Source organism: Camelus bactrianus, chromosome 7, assembly GCF_048773025.1.
Source record: "Camelus bactrianus isolate YW-2024 breed Bactrian camel chromosome 7, ASM4877302v1, whole genome shotgun sequence".
NCBI lineage: Eukaryota > Metazoa > Chordata > Mammalia > Artiodactyla > Camelidae > Camelus > Camelus bactrianus.
In genome coordinates, this window is record NC_133545.1 from 32,854,015 (window position 1) to 32,874,565 (window position 20,551).

Sequence of the window (20,551 nt, forward strand, 5' to 3'; positions counted from 1 at the left end):
GACCGGTGGCATCGGCCCACACTGAGTGAGCTGACCCCAGATTGGAGGATCACAGAACTTATACCTTTTATAATCCCAGGCTCTTCATCATCAAGAAACAACTCACACTCCACATAGGGCAATAATGTGGCTACTCTGTGAGCCACATCACTCAGGCTTAATGTCTAGGTTCCAGGCCTTGAAACTTGTGCTTTTTCCACATTTGGGGTGCTCTCCTTTTATCTGCATCCATTCACGTCCACTTGGAGGCTTTTCCTGGCCAGGCCTGGCCATGACCTGCCACATCATATACATACTTGTTTTACATTTATTTATAAACACATCTGTCATCGCATGAAGTTGTCAGCTCCCCAAAAACAAGAACCCTGTTTGCATCATCTCTATCCCTCATGAAGGAATGTTATCTTGGTAATTATAGGTAGTCAGTATACGCTAAATGAATGCTTAAGAAATACTTGTTGACTAGACTTTTCTAGGTCAATAGAAGGCAGCAACCTTCCATACATGGAGTGTTGGTTTCAGTATAATGAACTCTAAGAGGTACTTTTGAGAAAATCATCTTTCTGTATTTTTACATCCACAGTCTAACTCCAGATCAATACAAGTACCAGAAAGATTTAGCTGTAGACCTCATATGGCAGTGGTCTTTAACTCAATGTATTGGTTTTGCAACATATTTGAAGAAATTAGAAGACCCCAAACAACATGAAGTGACTCACAAAATAACCACAAATACCAGGAGAAACAAGGGCAACAGGACAAAAGGCCTCTTCTCACTCACTCAGCTTCCAGACACACCTCAGGTGTTCTCTTTGCCAACTCAAAATGTAAAGTTCATTCTGCCCTTAGGACTTTTGTAACAGCTCCTCCCTCTACCTGATAGGATCATCTCCTGAGCTTCTCCCAGTTGCCATTCAAATCTCAGCTTAAATGACACCTCCACACCTGCCCCACGCTCCACTCACCCAGCTCACCACCACTACCCCACCTAGCTTATCCTCCTAAAACACATCTCACTACCTAATATTTTTTATAGTTCGGTTATCATTATCTCTCTGCCCTACTAGAATGTTAGAATTATGAGAAAGAAGTTATTTACTGCTACATCTTCAAGTTGAGTATTAGAGCTTGGTAGATATTCAATTCATGTTTACTGAATGAATAAGTGGATGAATAATTGAATGTCTGCTCTGCCTGGAGCATTCTTCTCCACAATCTCCCCCTCATCCTTTAAATCACAGATTCTGAATACCCTATTCCCCCACCCCATCTGATTTCAATGTCTCTCTTGTGTTCCTATAGTACCTTTCCTATAATAGCATTAACTATATGTATTGTAACTCTTGATAACTTGTCCATTTCTCATCAGACACAAAGTGGGCAAAGTTCAAGTTCATTATCTCTGAATCAGATGCCAGCGCTTTACTAGCACAAGTAGCACCTTTATGCAAATTAGAGAGGCCAGGGCACCCAGCTTGCTGAGTGCTAATGGGCTAGAATTCACCTATCTCAGTCCCCTCCCAGGAGCAACCTGTAGACTTGTACATAGTGGCCCTGGTAGACACTAGCTGTTTAATTCAGTGAGGGTGTGAATTTCCTCTATATCTTAGTTTCTTAAAGGCAAATCAATGAAGGTGGAGGAATGCATGAGACTTATTTACCAAAAGCCCACTCTGTCAATGATACTATTCTAGGTTATTTTCTTTTCTTTTTTTTTTTTTTAACCATTTTATTGAGGTATGATTGACATATAGAAAGCTGTACATACTTAATGTATACAACTTGATGAATTTGGAGATAAGTATATACCCATGAAACCATCAGCACAATCAGCGCCATAAATACATCCATCACCTCTGAAAGTTTCCTCTAACCTTTGCGTGTATGTCAGGAACACTATTCTAGGTTCTTTTCACACATCTCATGTACTTCTTACAACACCCCCATGAAGGAAAGATAAGCCTTTCCATTTTGCAGATGAGGAAATGGGCTCTGAGAGGTTTTGCAACTTCCCCAAAGTTGTACCATTGGTAAATAGTGGGTCTGTGATTAAAATGCAGGCCCATCTGATTCCAAGGTTGTCCCTGGCTGGCCTTGGCCACACGGGAACACGACTGTGTGTTCCCAGGAGTCATGGGTTATGTATGCAGTCCTGCTGGAACAGGCCAGTCTGGGCAAAATCTTGCCTTGTTCCCCTTTGTTAGTGTCCCTTGACCCCTGGTGTTTTCAACTGCCTGATGGTTGTTTGGCAGATTTGGATTTTTCTGATATTTCTAAGGCTGTAGCAAAATTGTATTATCAAACAGCATTGTTATTCAAGCAAATCAAGGGTATAGCTCAGTGGCAGAGTGCATGCTTAGCATGCACAAGATCCTGGGTTCAATCCCCAGTACCTCCAGTAAACAAACAAACAAACCTAATTAATTCTCCTGCCTAAAAAAAAAAAAAAAAAAAAGAATACAGACTCAGTCTCAGGAGATTTGATAGGCTTAGAAGTCAAGGAAAATTATTCAAGAAAGTCATTTTTTAAAAAACAATTACCACTTGTTATGTTTTAGGTTACATTCATTTCTTAATATGTTTGCAAGTTTTGTTTTATGGCCAGGGATGGTGATAACACAACATGCTAAATCTGAGGTCCCTGTTTGTTTCTTTAAGAAAAGGATACAGTGGTAAATTTAGTTAAAACTCTTAAGCCTTAAAATATATTTTGTTTGCCTTTTTTCCTTACATAGGAGATATTTCTTGGTGGTTTTCAGTTGAAATTGCATACACTTTCTTTAATGAAATTTCTGACAAATGAAAGACAATGAGTGTAAGTTCAATTGTCTTTTTCTAAAAAGAGAATGTTGCTTATCTCACAAAGCTTTGGTATTATCCATAATACAGTGTAAGTCTGTGTTAGAAGAGTACTGCAAGCCATAAGTACCATGGTGTGCATAACTAGACAATAATGTCCATGACATATCATGGTGGAACGGCTTTTCACAGCAGCAGCACACGTATGAATTATCTTTTCTTTGAACATAAAGATACCATGAACTTTTTCTTCTGGAGATCTCTGACACTTCATACCAAACATAATCAAAATCAGCTTGTTCTCTACCAATCCCTCTATCCTTAATCCTACAACCAGTTCTCTTTCCCTGCTTTTTCTTTGTATCGAGTAGCATCAATCTTCTGGCCAAACAACCAGAGTCTTAGCATTGAAAAAGACTTGAGAGTTAATAGACTTCAAACTCCTGTCTCATCTAGAAACACGTTGACAACATGACTGAGTCTATTGTCTAATTTAGTCTTCCAGGGTTCAAATCCTGGCCATGCTTCTTGCAATAGATTCTTGAGCAAGTCATTTCACCTCTCTCCGTGCCTTAGTTTCAACGAGGATAATAACAGAACCTATTTCATGGGACTGGCATGAGAAATACATGAAATAATACATGTAGAGCACTTAACCCAGTGCCCAGCATATAGTAAACGCTCAATAAATGTTAGCCTTTAGTATTAGCAAGCAGATATTTATCCATCTTTTCCTAAACTCTGCCAGAGTGAGCAATCACCCAACTTTTCAAGGCAGTTCATCCCAATATTGAATATTTATGTTTAGAAAAGTCTCATATTCTTTCAACAAATATTCATCAGGAGTCTGCTATGTACCTAATACTGTGCTAGAACCTGAGAACAAAGAGATGAGTGAGAACAGGGTATCTGGCCTCATGAAGTCCCTAGTCCAGCAAGAGAGCTCAGCATTAAGTGGCCTGTGGCTGTTCTGCCCTCTCAGCCCACTTGGATCCCCCAGGACATGACCAAGGAGATCCTTCATCCATTCCTAAGCAACTAATCCACCTCCCCAGGGAATTCAGTCCTCTCTTCTACAGTAAATCACCTTGCCCCTGTGAACCTCCACTTCCTTATCTGTAAATGGGAGTAAACAATTCCAGCCTACTATATCACTGGACTGTTGTAAAATAAAATGATATCGTAGTGTAGTCTTTGTAACCTGTCAGGTACTCGATAATGATGAGATACTCCTTGTGTTAAGCCAAAGAAAGAAATGACTCTTCTGATGATGGAATTTTAGACATCAGTCACCTAGGGAAGATCTCCTGGCTGGGAGTTGATAGAGACAGTGAGAGGAGGAACTGTACTAAGCCCCCTAATCAGACTTACCTCCAAGCACGAGACAACTGAATCAGTAAGGTAGCCAGCACTGCGCCTGAAAAATCCCACTGGTGATCACATATATTGTCAGAAGATCACCAAGTTTTAGATCCAAATAGACCTAGAACCAAAATGCTTTATCTACCACTTATTAGTTAGGTGACCTTGCATAAGATGCTTCATCTCAGGCATAGTTTCCTTATTTGTAAATCAGATTCTCTCTCCTAGGAATTCAGAAATAGAACTGAGAGACATTCAGAGTCTGGACTAGTCTTTTGAGCAGAGGAGATGTAATGTCAAGGAATAAAAAGTGGTGCTCATCTGCCCACCACAGTCATGAAACAACAAGAAAGCCAATTTGCAGAGAGAAAAGAACGAAATGGGACTTTAGTGAGAAGCAGAGACAAGAGATGACACAGCCCAGCTCCTGAAGGGCATCCACTCCAGGCAGCAAAACTTCCAAAGACTCAACCAAATTCCTGCCTTCAGGTTCCAGGATACCACCCTGAACTTTTAAAATAAACTCTTTCTTTATCCTTAAGTTAGGTCTAGTCAGGTTCTAATACTTGCAAGCCAGAGTAACTGATAGTTTCTTCTTGGCGTGTCCCTGTTTTCTTGAGTCTAGTATCCTTGGAAACTCAGGAAACTGTCCAGGTAGCTGCACATGGGACTTGACAAACCTGTCTTTTAGTCTCAGATGAAAGGCAGTAGGAAGTAGGAACAAATTCTCTGACACTTTGGAGGCATGTTAGCGTTTTTCTAAATTATGGAGAATGAGTGAACTGCCGGATTTCATTCATCATCAGTGTTATCTGCTGTGAACCAACACAAGCAAAAGAATTCTGAAAAGAGACTTTAAAAACTTTTAAGCCAAACTAAATTGACCATTTTGGGTTTACCACATTGAAATGTTTATATTAAATAGTTCTTAAGTTATCATTATTTTACTAAAGAGAAAACTGGCCATTGAACACATGGCTAAAAGACTAAAACTTTTATTAATAAGATACATTTAATGAATATTTTTTCATTCCATTCAAGAAAGGCTTTTGTATTAGTTTGTAACAAGCACCAGTGATTGCCTACCCAAAATCTGTCTGACCCTCCTTCCTCATTAACAGAACCCTGGTTTTGTCCAGATTTCCAACTGCCTTTGAGGGGCCCTGTGTTTCAGGGAAGACTGGACCTAGCCTCCACTCCAGAATTTGGGTCATAATTGATCCCATGATTGACTGATTCCCCTTACAAATGGTTGCTTTAGTCTGAGACATGCAACATAATTCTAGCCAATGACGTGTAAGAGTTGAAGGGTTTTGCAGAAGGATTTTTCCTTCCCAAGAGAAATACAGATGAAAAGATGGTTTTCCCTTGCTATGAATGTTGTCATTTGTGACCAGGAGGGCAAACAAAGCTAATATACCAGGAATAGCAAAAAGGAAGGATTAAAAAACCTAGATGAGATTTTTGAGTCACTCACTTACCAACTAGCACCACACACCACCTTTAGACCACCCATTAGGTGAGATAATAAATAGAGGCCCTTAATATTTAAGTCTCAATTTTAACTGGAGATTTCTCTGACTTGGGGCTGAAAGTGTCCCAACTGACACTGTTATATCTAACAATCCCTGTAAAAAGATGGTAGCATTTGGCAATTTCTAACATTCTTATATGCATTCAAAAGTGAGTTGAATAAAAATAATCCCCCAACTATTCCCCTACAACCCTTAAAAAATCCCATATGTTCCAAAAGAGAAAATATCTTTGAAATCCTCATTCCTGTCATCTGCTGTTTTGTAATAGAATGTACCAACATAGCACCACTGCCCACTTCATGCCGCCTCCACAAAATTCTGTCCAAGAACATCCTGTTAAAACTCTTTCTTTGGAGAATTTCCTTTCCTCCACTCCCACTATTACTGTGTTTGAGTGTTTAGTGGTTTTTTCTTCCCCCAATGTCTTTTTCTTTCTCCATCTTTGGCATTCCTAATTAAGAGTTTTTATTTCCCTTAATGGTCCTTAATGAGGTCATTTGTTGCTGCTGTTTATTGGCATCAGAATTTTTGTAAATGAAACATTTTTCAATGGGAGGAATCAATTTTTCTGTCAATGATATCCCAGGTTGGCTAACTTTAATTATGCTAAGGTTGATGATTCATGAATGGTAGCTTTCCTTCTAAACAAGGGCTGCCATGATGGATAAGCAACGGTACCTTTAAAAACTAAGGGTATAAAATGTATCTACACACATGATAATAGGGTTAATTTAATTCTAAGTATATAGGTCATAACTCTTATTTCTTTGAAGATTATTTGTTGGCTTGATTTCCATAGCTTAGTCTTCTTTGTACAGGAGGTATCTTCTAGTCTCAAATTATTTCCATTCATGCATCCATTGAGACAAATTTGCCTTTGTCTCCTAGTTCTGTTTCCTAGGATGCATTTTAAGAAGCCCCAGGCTGATCAAGGAACTCTCAGAATAGGAGGGGAACCAACAACTTTTATGCTTTTGTGAAGGTAATATTCAGTAATGCTCTTTCCTTACTCTTATTCTTTGATGTTCTACCTTTTTTATCTTAACCCACCTTCTCCGCATCCCCAGTGTTCCCCTAACCAAAGGTGTGCCAGTGCTACAATACCATTTTTTCACAGCCTCGTAAGCTAGAATACCTGCCTACATATTTTTTTTTTTTAATGGGGTAATGCATTTTGCCAGCTTCACAAATTCCTTCTTGTGATATTATGCATTTGTTATATTTGACCCAATTTTTTGGATGGAGTAAATACCATCAATTAACTAATATATGTTTTTAAATCTTCAAGTCTGATACCCAATACATCAAGCTTTGATATTTCTTCTAAACTCCAGAACTGTATATCCAATCACTGATTTTTACTGACATTTACTGTCCCACAGACTCCTCAATTCAACAAATTAAAAATGTACATACCTACTCTACCTGGCTCAAGCCCACCTGTCTCTCCTTTGGCATTATGAATCACGGTTAATGGCTCTACCATCCACCTTGATATCTAAGTCAGAAACCTTCATCCAGCACAATAAACTGTCTCACATCTAAAATATCTCTGGATTCTGTCCTCTCCCCTCATTCCCACTGATTCCCACCAGCTGTTACTTAGCCTCCTACCTCAGCTTCCCACTTCCAGCCTTGCCCGGCTCCAGGCTGGCAGCGATTTTCCATAAGGCAAATTCCATCACTATCTCCATGAAGACTTTCCAGACCTCACCTCTGTTTCTGCAGAATGGATTGTCCTCTCTAGTGTGACTCTTAGGCTCTTAGAAATCAGAGAGAATTTCTGTCACAGGGAAGCAGCACAGCCCTTAGTGGTAGAAAAGTGCATTTTCTGGAATCAGATCATTAGGATTTGAACCCTGGTTCCACCACTTATCAGAGACAAGTTACCAAATTTCTGTGCTTTGCTTTCCCCATCTATAAAATGGCAAGTGTTTCTAAGGGTTATTGGGAGACTTAAATAAGACAATGCATGCTAGCACTTGGCACATGCTGGTACATAGTAAATAATAAATGTAATATTAATAATAATTATAATTATTATAATAATAATTATTATAGAAAATCTGTGAATTCCTTTACATTAACTTGTTTATAGTTTTCTTTACTAGCTTTTGATTCTGTGCATCTAATTCATCTTTGTAGCTCAGCACCTAGCACTGGTCTGAAAAGTACTAGACACTCCAGAAATACTTTTTGATTAAATGATCACATCACTACCTGGCTCATAACCCTTCATTGCCCCTGGCTGCCTGCAGTATAACATCTATAGTATTTAGCATGGTTTACAAAACCTCTGAAATCTGGTTCCTACCCATGGTTTTATCTCATCTTCTACAATCCAGCTAAACAAGGTGACTTGCAATCCCCCAAACACACATTTTCTTCAACCAGGAAGGTCTTTCCAGGCCCCTCCCCCAAACCTGGTGAACTTCTTTCAGTATTCAAGACCCAAATCAAGTATCTTTTCTTTAGTCTTTCCTGACCTTCTTACAGATGGCGAGCATGTCTATAACTACAGGCAAAATATATAATAAATGATTTGTTGATACTATATTATAATACAGGGTGAAATATTATGTCTTCATTTCCAGACTTCATGGCCATCCTGTACCTGGGACTTATCCCTCCCTTCTTCATGCTCCCACATCCCCCTTTGCCTCTTTCATGACGCACTGATTACCCAGGAGGCAGCACACAGAGGCTCTGCCTTATTCATCTTTGTATCCCAACCACCCAACTCTATAATTGGCACCCACCAAATATTTTTGAATGGATAAAATGTCAACAAACATTTGTGGACCATCTGTGAATAAGGCAAGGAAAACCGCCACCCATTGAACCACTGATAGTGAATATCCCCAAAATGCAAACTCCCCCCTGCAGTCACTTTCATCCCTGCTGTGCTAGGTGGTGAAGCAGATGCTTGGCATGTGCCCTGGTGATCTCACACTGCATTTTTTGCATTCAGCTGTCATTCATGATTAAAATGTGTCTTTCTTGAGTACATATTCCCATTTTTTTTTAACAAAGGAAAAATGTAAGGAAGTAGAGTCTACTTTAATCAGTCCCCATTATTTGATACCTTCAAAAAGAAAAACATTGATAGCGAGTAAAATAAATAAAACGTTTCAAAATTAATGACACATTCAAGTATGAGTGTTCATATTAATGAGTCAACTGAAAACTTGTAAAGAGCTATTCTCTAAGCTGACCACATAAATATATTGCTGTTAAGGTCAACTTTGATTTATATTGGCGGATGGAGCTCCTGTATGTGGTTGCAGTCAAATCATGGGGCATTTTCAACTAGGAAACTAGTTATGGTCCCCCACCCCTTCCACCCATAGCAAAATTCATCTAACTCAGGATAAAAATCCCAAGCCAGTCTCCTCTCAGCAAACTCTCCAATGAAATATTTCTTAAAGGTGTCATTTGGCCAGGAAAATAAACACTTAACATGACAGTTTCACGACACGGTCTGTGAAATGGAAGACAGCCTCTGGCCAGTGATGATAACCACACTGACTGCATGCTTTACAGTCGCACACTCGTTGGTCTAATAAGGGAGCCATTTAGAGGCGCTCCCTGCTTTAATAATGACTCATTGTCCTGGGAAACTTCACTGTCTGTGAGAATGAGCCCTGGAGTAGCTCATCATTTCATGGTCACTATGACAACTCTGAACCTTCAGACACTCCGGATCTGTGGAAGGTTGTGTGGTGGATCTGATCTTGAGGGAGTGTTGTGGTGGGGAGGTAACACCACCTTCACTCATTGAAATCTAAAGTAAAATTATCATCATCCATTAAAGCATTATTCTGTTCACCATTAATCCAACCCATAAAAGTCATCTTGCAAAGTGAGCCACAATAAATATGTATTCACAGCATAATAGCACTCAAAACTAGGGGTGCTGAGTTGCCATATAAACCTCTCTCAGAGGAAGTTGTTAAATGACACAAGGTGATTCAAAAAGAATTGAACACACTTCCAAAATGGGCTACTCAGTAACCAGTAAATACACATCATGTATGTGCCAAATTGTGGGTGAACTTCTAAGTGTCTAGCCATCAGGAAAGTATTAGGTTTTGACCACATGTTTATGCTTGTTATAAACAAATGCTACAAACACATAAACAAGTTATATTTGTCAATTGTTTTTGAATCATTCTGTACATTCTGTACTAATCTGAGGTCCAAAAATGGGATTTAGATGGTCTGTGAAACCCCGAAAGTTATATATAAAAATATTGTGTAGTCAAGAATTATATTTCATTTTACCCACATTACAATTTATTTTTATATAATAACATGGAGTCAATAAAGTTTTCCGTTAACATTTTTCAATGATACTACTCACTGAGTTAATCTTAAATTTAATTTAGAATTTAATAAACTCCTACAGTATTTTAAGGTCTCTAGTAGACAAATAAACATGTTGTCATATTAAACACCACACATCAACCCTGGCTGCTACAGCACCATTATCCATGCTCTTCCTATGGAGGCCCAGAGTCACTGCTAGCCCATAGAGAATCCTTTGAAACTCCTACAAAATTTTAAAAGGCACCAAGATGTCCTTCCTCTTGGGAGGGAGGCAGTCTTGCAATGGGGAGCATTGTTTGGCATGAGAAGTGCAGACTGGATTTCAACCCCTTCCCACCTCCTCCGCTGGGTACTTTTGTGTAAGACACAAATTGTACAACTGTCCACAGCAGCCCCACTGGGGCCCCAGTGAAAATGTAAATATATTTTGACTCTTCTCTACTTTCTCTACTTAAAATACCTCCAACATAGATCAAAGTATACTTTTAGTTTTCTTTAAAAAAAAAAACTGTATCTGATTTTAAGATCTACATTTTTTAGCAATTTAACATCTCTGAAATTGAAGTGTTTCTTACAGCACTATACCCAGTCAGCCACTCAATAAATTTCATTATGATGAATATATTTACTAAGCAAAAAAAGGAAGTAAAATAATCCGAACGTCCATTTATTAGTTTTTCACTCAGAAAAATCTATTATTTCCTACTTGAAAGATGATAGATACCCTGTAGATCTATCAAACAGAGCACTTTCAAGCACTCCTTAGACTAGAATAATCCCTCCTCAACCCCCAAACACTTTTACACTCTCCTTGTGGCTTTACTCCATTCTGCTTTGAACTGTAATTGTATGTTGATTCTCTGCCCGCTGTCCCGTAAGCTCCGTCAGGGCAGGGCCTGTGGACCTCTGTCTCCTGTGCTACGTGGGGCAGCAGCTCAGTCAGGTGGAGGCAGCCTGGGCTCAGGAGCCAGGCCGACCCGCATCCTGATCTCGGCCCTGCTGTTGACGGGCTCTAAGATCATGAGCAAGTTATTCAACCTCTCATTTCCTCACTTGTAAAATGGAGACAATAACACTCAACATCTGAGATTGGCCTGAAGGTCTGGAAATGACTGAAGTTGTGAACGACTGGCACTTAGTTTCTTTGTAATTGACTATCACTATTTTTTGGAGACAGCGTGAGTTTTGGAGTCACATAGATTCATACCCTAGCTTGGTGACTCAGTGTGTCCCCTAACTACAAGTTACTTCTCTAAGCCTCAGCTTCCAAGCATTGTGAATGTCGGATTTTGTCTGTCTCCTTGACTACTATATCCTTACCATCTGACACAGAGCCTAGCAGTTGTTGAGTGGATTAACCAATGAATAAAAAAGGAACATAATCCCTTAACAGCACTATTGCAAGAGTTACAGAGAATGTATATATAAAGTGCCAGTCACAGGTACAGTGCCTGGTGTATAGTTGGCCATGGTAACTGATTTCTGATGGTCAGAACAAATGAATATGAGAAAATAGGATTAAAAATGCTATGGACATTCCTGTCCATCTGTTTATCACGTAATTACAGGAACAGACAATAAGAGGACAAGGCCAAATGTCTGGCTGGTGACTAATACCTTCTCCTATTAAATTGTGTTCGCACCTCCAATGCAACACTGATAGAGGCAGCAAGAATCATTTGTTTAGTAAATGTTTACTGAGCACTTAGGATGTGGAGAACAAAATGGACCAAACACTTAGGAACAAGTACATCTATGTCAGGGACAGAACACTGGAGGTGCGTGCTTTCCAAGAAACTCAGATGTCAGAGGACTGGAACTTCCATGTAAAAAGAGATTCAAAAGAGATCATAATCTACAGACAGGATACTTGTCTGTTCTCTCTTTATTTCAAATACTTCTTCCCTAACTGTGAACTTTCTGCTCCCACCCATTTAGACCAAGGAAGGCAGCCCCTAAGACCCTAGTCACAAATACAGACAGCAGAGAAACACTGATTCTAGAGGTCAGGACCAGGGAGTTTCCTACTGCCCTGGATACTTCCCTCCCACTAGTACAAGACGGGGCGACAGCAGACATGATGGTTGGGTGGAGGGCGGGTGGATCAAAGCTGTGAGTAGAGATAAATGGTTACACCTCCCCTGCAACCTGGCTTCCAGGTGATCTCACCTAAAACATTCCAGATTGATGTTTGGCATCCTTGTCCTCCAAGACAGGAAAGTAGACTCCATAAACCATATCGGAGTACTACTGATCAGAGAGAAGGGAAAAGTCCAAGGCTGTTAATGCTGAGTTATCAATTTGAATTTTACATATCCATGTATTGAGGTTCTTAATTCAAAATACAGAATGGACACAAGGCTGTATGTCTTCATATAATCATTTCTGAGGCAAAAAGATCTAAGCAGTAAACTAGAGGCTGGACTTAAGCTTCCTTAGCACACTTTGTGCTCTCTAAGCCTTTGATGATGGGAGAAGGTTTCTGGCCACTGCAGGGAACATGGGACACTGGTAGTAGCAGCCACACTGCTTGAAAGATAACAAGGAGAAAACTTCCTAGGACCAAGGATGCAAGAAAGAAAGGACGGAGGGCAGAGAGGAGGTGGGAGGGAGAAGAGAAGAAGGATGAGAAGAAAGAGGGAGAAAGGAAAGAAAGAATAAATGAACCCAATAAGTTCCGTCCATCTCAAGGATTAATTATGTAAAACATTGAGCTGAAGGAGTTCTGAGACATGGCTCTTCCACTCCCACTGGCCTTTGGAGGCTGTGTGTATCAATTAGCTGAGAAACATGATGCTGATCTACATGAAACAGGACGCTAGGAGAATCCTCCACTTCAGAGGTCAGGCTCCATGAGTGCCCAGGGCCACTTCTGGGGGGACCAAGCTGCAAACAGGTGATGTGAGTCTTTGACATCCTCCTTGCTCCCTTATGTAAAGTGCCTTCTAGTGTTCTCCTCCCACTTGAGCAGCACCCACTGGAAGAGACAGAAGTGGCATGAAGGGCAGCTCGAGGGAGTCAGTGTGTGGCAGGAAGGTGGAAAATAGCCCCATTCCCTGATGTCAGCTCATCAGTGTTTATTCTGGGCAGGCAAGATGGCAAAGACCTATCTAATCTTCCAAGGGCAACAAGGATCAGAGCTCATGTCACATGTGACAAAAAGGAAGTTTATCTTTTATCAGGTTCCCCTTTCAGGTACTTCTGAGAATCCTTGAGGACTGCTTGCTTGCTCCCAGCTCTGCACTGGCCTCTGTCCGTCCCCTCGGAGTGGCATGGAGACAGGCTCAGCTCTGAGGTCATCTCTCCCGTCTCATAACTACATTCTGGGCTTCCCTTTCTGCTTTACTCCAACCACCAACGCAAGCCATCCCTGAGTCCTTCAAAGTGGCCACAGAGATCAGAAAGCTCAGGTTAACAAAAGAGAATTACAATGTAGAAAACTATTTTCCCAAAAGAGAATTGGGCTCCCAAGTCCTCCTCCTGCCCCAGGTTGCATCTATTTCTACATCACTTGGAACAATCATTTTTTTGTTTTGTTTTGTTTTCACTGGCTCATAACTCCTTTTGCGTAATTACGGTGGGCAGACCCTCATCCCTTTATCCAAGAGAAGTCCTTGGGCCTCTGCTGGTGCTGTCGGCCTCATCATACCTTTGATTTGTATCTGCCAACATGGACCAGAGAGATGGACAGACTGAAGGAAGATGAAGACGCTGAGCAGGTGGAGATGAGAAAGAGCCAGAATGAAACATCAGCACTGGGCTCTGTGGCTCAGAACTGTCTCCTCACAGTAACGTTCTATCCTTATTTTATTTATTTAACAACATTTCTCCATAATAAGTTATCTCCTTACAAGAAAAACTGAAGGAGTGTCAGTGGAAATTTTAACCAAGCTGCAATTTTTTGTAACATGAAGTCACACAGTGTGTTCTTTTATAGGAATATGCAGGGCCGGTCTTATCCCTGAAGAAAAAAGAACATGGTGGGACTGCCTCGTTTACTGAGATTGCTAAGATAATAAATTGATATTATGAGTCCAATTTTCGTGCGTCTGAGTGAGAATCTGTTGAAGCAGGAGGGACATTATGGGAAAAAAGCTTAAGAAGTGAAATCAGATTATTCATACCCAGCTTAGGAGCTGCTCAGAGAGCAGAAAAATCTTAGGAAGTAATTTATCAGGCGGCAAGACAGCGAACAATGAAGACAGCTCTTCTTTCAGATGAGAGGATGGTCCAGGACAGCTCTGTGACTGCAGATGACAGCAGGTCATAGCCCAGATAGCAGAGCTATTGAATAACTAATGTTCAAAGGTTTATAGCCCCAAATGCACATTCTAGAGTGCAAATTGCCCTTAACTCTACATTATCAAAAACAGAATATTACAGTGTAATCACGTTGGATGTATACCAGAACCACAATTCACAGTGATGTTTGCTTATGCCAAAGGCTTTCTGTGGGCACGAGACATTCAAGACACCGGTCACCACTGAAGGGACAAGTCTCAGATTAGACACGTATTTAAGGTAGAAAAACCACAATTGGTATACAAATGAAGCAAGAAGACGGGTAGTAAACAAAGTTCAACAGAATACAGCTGGCCCTTGAAAAACTGGTTTGAACTGCGTGGGTCCACTCTCACGAGGGTATTTTTCAATAGTAAATACTACGGTGGCACAAGGCTGTTGGTCGGCTAAATCTGCAGATGCTGAGGAACTGAGGACACGGAGGGCCAGCTAGATTAAACCCTGTGTTGTTCAAGGGTCAACGGTAACTGAAGCTAAAGCAGCTAAAGCAGCTCTACTAGCAGATGGGTCTTAGAGGACAAAGGCTTCCAATGTGTGTAAATGATGTCCCTGCTCTCTGGCAGACAGGCCATGTTATTGTTCTGGAACTATCAACATCTGTTGGAGACTATCTCAGAGAGAGGAGGTAAAAGGCAACCCCAAGGTAAAACCGCCAAGTTGGTAAAAGACCACTGATGTGATGGCAGTAGCTTTTGAGGAGAAGATTGACCTGATGTCAATGGTTCTCTGAGGGAAATTAATCTAGGGGTAATCAACACAACAAGTTGAAAGAGGATTCAGGTTCTGTGTGTTTGAAGCTAATACCAGCTTAAAGAAGGTATGGGCCCTCTTTAAGATAAAGAATACAGATTTAAGACTGCAAAAGTGCTAGGGCCAGTCCCAGAGCCTTTGAACGAGCCCCTGTGAGGAAGGGGGCCTGAAGGGCAAGCTTCCTTACCTTCCCAATAAGCTACCTCATGGCTCCACTAACACTGTCATCTCACCCGCCCAGCACCCACACTAGAAACCCGGGACTCAGCTTTGATCCTTCCTCTTATTTTCTCCTGTCACCAAGCCATGCCCGTTTTGTTTCTTGAATGTCTCTCAAATTCATTTCTTTCTTCATTCCTCTTGCCAATACCTGGATCTAGCCATCTCTTACCTACTCCACTGCCAAGAGCCTCCTAAACAGTCCCCCATCACCACTCTTGTTTACCTCCCAGAAATGTATCCTTCACCCCACCGCCCAGAGTACCCTATCAAAAAGGTGGACCGACAAGTCCACACTTCTGCTGAGCACCCTTCATTAAGGCCTCCTCGGTGGAAAGCCTCCTTAGCCTGACAAAGCCAGCAGGGCCTCGCCTCTGCACGTCTCCACCCTCAGCTTGTCTCACAGTATCAGCACCAGGTGGCCTGTAGTTCCTTGCAAACACCTTGAAAGCTTCTAAATCCAGGCTTTTGGTTCCTGGCTGACCTCTCAGCTTGGCATCATCTCCCTTCCCCTCATCCCGCCTCCTCTCCACCTTTCTTCACCAGGCTCTCTTTCACCCAGAGGCCTTCCTCACCATCCGGCCCTCCACACCAGCAAGTCACCCGCCATGCAGAGTGCCATCAAGGTGCTCAGCACACTGTGTTCAAAGGGCCTGTTTGTAATCTGCCTTTCCTTCTCCTCTCCAGCTTGTGATCTTCTGAGGGGGCGGGGGTTAGGAGGCATGTCCGATTCATTTTTAGCAGAAGGTAGGTAATGCTAGCACTTAGCAGAATGGAGGTCCTCAATAGATATTTTTGAATGAATGAACAAATTAATGACTACACGACCAAATCAATCACTATGTAAGCCATTCTCTGTGACTGAGGACAGAGCGACAAGAGAGAGCTTAGTTCTAGGCTGTGCCCAGGACTGTAGGTGGGAGAAAGAAAAGAAGGCAATTAGGCACAGGCTACTGAGAATAATCAACAGGAACTGTTGGTGTCACCTTCTTTCTACTTATCACTAAATTTGTGCAGTGAATATATATTACTTTTTTAATAAGAAAAGGAGTTTATTAGAGTACCTGCCAAGCTGCTTAACAAAGAGACCCCAGAATAGAATGATTAAAGCACAGGTTTGGTTCTCTCCCATGAAAAGACCCAGAGGTGATGTGTCCAGGGCTGGAGGAGCAGCTCTCTTGTCCTCAACATGCCAGTCCTGCCCTCGTGACAACCGAGTTTCCAAGGCTGCTTCTCTAAGAAATAATGAGAACAAAGCAGGAAAGACAGGGCAGTTGGCTTTTCAGGGAAGCAGGAAGTTGCCCTCAGTTGTGGCTAAATACCCACATTCAGCTGCAAGAGAGACTGGGAATTGTAGTCTCGATTCGGGCACTCGTATGGCCACCTAAAACTTGGCAGAGTTTTAATCATAAAAGGAAGAACAGGAAAGTAATGGCAGGGACAACTGGGGTTCCGATGTAGTGCTCTGCTCCGTTTGTTTTCTATAAAAGCGAGAGAGAGAATGTTTTCATAAAGTAGTAGAAGCAGAAGCAGAAGCCAGATTTCAAGGGAGTAAGAGGTATCAGGAACTGGACAAATGAAGATTTAAAGTACAGATCATTTATTTGAATTTAACAGTAAATGAAAGAAGAGAAATAGTGTGATGGCTTAGAACCACAGAATCAAACCAGGTTTGGTTTTTGTTTGTTTTGTTTTTCTCTTAAGAAGGAATACCTGCACTTGTCTGAAGTTGTCAGTGGAAAGAAAGATTTAAAAATGCTGGAGAAGGCCTAAAACTAGAGATTCAAGCCTTGATAAATCAGGACTCCGCTCCTGAAATTGAAGGAAGGCTGAGAGGACAGTGTAGAGATACTGATACTGAAGTGGCGAGGAAAGGAGATTGGGAAGTTTACACTTCCCACCACCTCTCCAGGATCTCAGCGCTAGAGCCCCAAGCTCCAAAGTTTCCCATCCCTAATCACATCTCCCCCTCAACATATTACCTGTGACCCACTCCTCTGCATTTTCTACTTTGTAAAGTCAGTGAATCAGCTAGACAAGAGTATCAACAAAGGCTTCAAGGGATATTCTGCCTCCTGTTCCCTTCTTTCATTCATGTATTTATACATTTTTAATTGAATAGATAAAGATCACCTTTGGCATTCCCAGGGGAATGAAACAAATGACAAAATCCTTGCCTTCAGGGAGTTTGACTTTGAGGACATGTACATTTCAGCAATAACCTTCTGAAGACAATGCCCAGCCTCTGCTGCCTCACCCACCCAGTTACTTTATTTATTAGCTTACTTATTTATTTAAAGTACAGTCGACAATGTTGTGTTAGTTTCTGGTGTACGCATAGTGATTCAGTAATACATACATATATGTTCCTTTTCATATTCTTTTTCATTATAGGCCATTACAAGACATTGAATATAGTCCCCTGTGTTATATAGTAGGACCTTGTTGTTTGTCTGTTTTATATATAGTCATTAGTGCCTGCAAATCCCAAACTCCCAGTTTGTCCCTCCCAAACCCCCACCCCCAGTTACTTTAATAGTAAATTCCCTGGGAGGATAGGACATGGGGCAACAGTATGACAGATGCCTCTCTGGTCACACTGAATACACGCCTGTCCCTTGGTGGCTGGAAGAATACAGATCTAGGTAATAAATCCATGGAACACAAATACGGAAGATGGAGATAACAAAACATGTCCATTGTGAAGAGATGTTAACAAGGTAAACAGACCTCTAGGAAGGTTCTTACATGGCCATAAAGGGCCAGCAGTTTTCCCACCTTGATTTTCTACCACCAGCACATGCTTTCTGCTCTCTGCTCGTCACTTCTCATCATCTTCCTGGCTCACTGTTTGGTTTTCATTTTCTCCATGCCGTCCTGCCTATGATCACCTTCTGATTTGTCTTTAAGCTCAATAAACCATCTCTAATCTCTGCCAGGCAGTAGAGGGTACAGGTGAAGAGGACAGGCAGTGAAAAGGCTTGAGTTAAGAGTCTGGGTCCTGGAGCAATTAACATCTCCAAGCCTCAGGGTTCTTATCTGCAAGTGGATAATAACAGAACCTACCTTGTAGCTTCTGAGAATTAAAAGGGATGTTCCCGCATGGTCTTCACAAAATCAGCACCTAGAGGTCAATAAAGGTTACTTATTATTATGTGACATTGTGACCAGATAAAGCAGCTGATGTCAGCCCAAAGCCTGACCAGTTCAGGCTATTAGCTTAAGTTAAAAAAAAAAAAGTAAAGCAAAAAAGAGCATTAAATACCGGGATGAATTACATATCCCTTCCGGAACAGTCTTTGACTACGTAGACCTAGAATGAACCAGGGGCCAGAAGGAGAACAGTCCAGCTTTCACAGCAGTCAGCCTTACTAGGGCCTCCCGGGTTGGCCTTCATAAAAATAATAGGAAATGCTGAGTCATCCTGCCCCTGGGCTGGGGTGGGGCTGAAATCCTCTGTGGCAAGCCTCCCCGCGGAACCTTCCAGCCTACTCCATCCACTTTGATCTCATGACCACACGCAGCTGACCTTTTCTTTGTCTTAGCCCCATGTATGCCCTCTTCTCTCACCCACTGATCCAACTGGTTATTTTCCTTCAATAGGCACAAGCCTCCCAACCTCGGTTCTTGAGCTGCAGCCAAATGGGCAGGCCCTCTTACCTGGGAATTTCCACCTGCTAAGCAGGGGGGGCCTTGAGCAGAGAAAGGTGCTAACTTTCTTCCTGGGAACGTTGCTCAGGTTTTTCTTTTAAAAGAGTTAAATGAGAGGAAGAAGCACATTTTAAAACCTGCTCATAGTGGAAATGGATGAACATGAAGGAAAGGGGAAAAGTTAGATGTGTTTTGCAGAAGATAGATGAGTGCAACTACTTTATTAACCTCCTAATCCTATCTCTGCAGTCTGAGGGCACTGCCAGAGCTACAAAGATGGCTTGCCATCTCTTCTCTGTTGAAAATTCTCCCCACAATCAATATCAATTTGGGTAACTAATTGACCCTTGCTTTACACGGTGGGACTGCGAGATGAATGGTTGGTTTTGATTTTCAGGCTGCAGAGCTCTGCAAGCACTGCAGATGTCCAGAGTGAAAAGACTGGTCAAAACTATAAAAGAAGCTGCACAGGAAATGCATTTCAGCATCTTCACTTACTGGACAAGAGAACCTGTACTGGCAAAATACTTGCTCTTTGAAGTCTTGAGTATACGGCTGCCAGCCCCGTGTGCCCTTCTAAGCCCCTACTTCCTATTTCTTCAGCTGTGAAATGCAGAGTGGTTAGAATTCTCATGCACAAGGTCTGAGCGGTCACAAGTATCTCCTCTGTCCCCACTGCTCCTCCTGCAACCCTGACCACAGCCCCTGCAAGTGGAGGTGGGAGTGGCTGGTAGGTCTGAAGAGCAGCCACCACCAACTCTGCCACTTCCTTCCCTCTTGGGTTCCAAACTCTGATAACTGTCCCCTGCCTCTCCCCTCCCAACAGGTGATACAAACATAGTCACCCCATTGTGGCACGCACAAGCTGGCTGTGACATCTTTTTCTGTACTGATCACCGAGAGTGGCTATAGTGTGGGTGAGTGCTTCCTGCCCCGCTGCTCCATACATGACCCTCCAGAAGGGACTGAAGAGGATGCCTTCCTTCCCTGCAGAAATAGGGTACCACTCTTGACAGGAGATGTGCACCCCTATTCTGCTCTCTGGTTCACAGAGGGCACTTGAGATTGTTCTTCTTGGCCAACACGTTAAAAGACTTGCCATTTGCTCACTAGGTCCTAAAAGTTCTGACTTCAACATTTGTGCCAAAGATCAAATCTTAGGTTTTCATTCTTATTCACATTTGTTTGCAGACTGAATTTTTTTTGCAGGCCTGGGGTCTGTGTGTTCATATTCATTCCTTTGGTTGTTAATGAAATGAACCGACATGAACTCTCTCATTTAGCTTGATTTTTGTTATGAATTATTATTGAGAAATGGGACAGAATCATGGAAGAACTGAGAATCGTTTAACTGCTAAGGATTATACAAATTATCCATTTTCTGCTTATAAAGCTACTATATAATCATCGTACACGCTATGATAAGTCCAGTAAAGTTTAAATCACCAAGATAAAAAGGGCAATAATCTCACTACCCCACGGCTACAACTGTCCACATTTTGATATATTTCCTTCCAATCTCTTTTTCCTGAAATTTTTAGTGGGAATAGGAGGCCTATTCTTATTACTAACACCCTTCAGCAAAGAACAAGCACTGTGCCAAG

General features: G+C 41.6%; 1 long non-coding RNA gene across 1 annotated transcript; it reads right to left on the bottom strand.

The window, feature by feature from the left end:
* Positions 1–112: 112 nt before the first annotated feature.
* On the bottom strand, positions 113–18,837 carry LOC141578145 (uncharacterized). Its single transcript, XR_012508113.1, has 3 exons — positions 18,562–18,837; positions 18,363–18,420; positions 113–276 (listed from the first exon to the last, which is right to left on the bottom strand). It is a non-coding gene; the product is annotated as an uncharacterized LOC141578145 (long non-coding RNA).
* Positions 18,838–20,551: the final 1,714 nt, after the last annotated feature.